Here is a 1,397-nt window from a genome sequence, read left to right as displayed (position 1 = left end):
GCGTGTTGTGCTGCTTGCAGCTGGCCTGAAGTGCTGCATAGCTCCTGGAAGAGCCCTCATCGCAGGAAGTGAAACGGAATTTGTATCTGAAAACCAGAGAGACCCACTCTTCAGCTGGGACAGAGGGGCTGGAGCTTGCCCTTCCCAGTGCCGAGGGGCAGAAAGAGGCCCCGGGCCAGGTGCTCCCTCTGTTCTAGAGGATTTTAGAATTTGACCTTTATGGTAAATCGTTACCAGCTGGGGCTTTACATTATTTGGGAGAGAGCATTAGGAATAAAAAGTTGCACAGGGTGAAATGCACACTGGAATCGTCATGGGTCTGACTCCTAGAAGGCTCGGTGGGGGTCTGAACGAGAGATGCCAAGAGACAGCTCTTAATGTCTGCCACACACCTCGTGTGTCACCCAAAACCCAGACTTGTCTCAGAACCCTAACATTGAGTATTTGGTCAACCAACATTTAAATCACACAGGTGGAAGCCCTAAAAATACATCAGTAGCAGGTAACTAACCTCTGTTTATGTGTGAGTTACACAGCAGAGATGCTGAAAAACAAAACAACCCCCAGAACAGTCTATGTTAAGTCATGTTTGTAAGTCAGGCCAAACAAACCTCTATGAGAAGGCTCAATTTACAAGTTTATTTACAGTTTAAAAAACAAAAACATTCCTATAGGACCCCTCAAAATACTTAGACTGTGCCATGAAGTGATGTCTCTGCACAGTGAAGTCTCTAAAGTGAATTGGAAATTCTGTACATACAAAGCACACACACACAGAGTTTCAAGGTAACCGAATGAAAAAAGAAACACTTGTACACTGTAACTGAATCTTCAGAGAGAATCCATCCAGAATTAAACATGGAGCAGCAAGTTCTATTAAAAAATATCTATATAATTGCCAATTACAATTTACCACCTCTGAAGAACTCCAGCTTGCAGCAGTGACCGTTGCCATCCGGATTCTGCAATTTTTACGTCCCCAAGCAGAAAAAAGTGGTGATGTGCAAGGACTGCAGAAGAATCAAATCTTAACTGAAATGTTCTAAAACATGGCCTTCCTCAAAAGAAATGATTGCCTGATTCCTTGTACTCCTCCAAGATAAAATTTCATGATACCTTAATACCAAGAGACAGATTTCTTTTTTTTTTTTTATGATTGAAGTATTTGTTATTGGCTGTTGCGCTTGGTGAGAAAAAGCTCTGGATCTGAATTAATATCCATTGATGTTGCACGGAAACCTCTTACTGACATCTAGATTCCAAGAGGCTCTTCTCCCCCAAGCCCTGTAATGGCCTTTGAATGTAATATTCGCCTGCTAAGGTAAAAACACGCCTGGCCTGCAGGCAGGTAGCCAAGAAAGCCCTGCTGATTTGAACGGGCTCTTCACACACTGAAA

This window comes from Buceros rhinoceros, unplaced genomic scaffold, assembly GCF_000710305.1.
Source record: "Buceros rhinoceros silvestris isolate BGI_N320 unplaced genomic scaffold, ASM71030v1 scaffold42126, whole genome shotgun sequence".
NCBI lineage: Eukaryota > Metazoa > Chordata > Aves > Bucerotiformes > Bucerotidae > Buceros > Buceros rhinoceros.
This window is presented reverse-complemented; position numbering follows the sequence as displayed.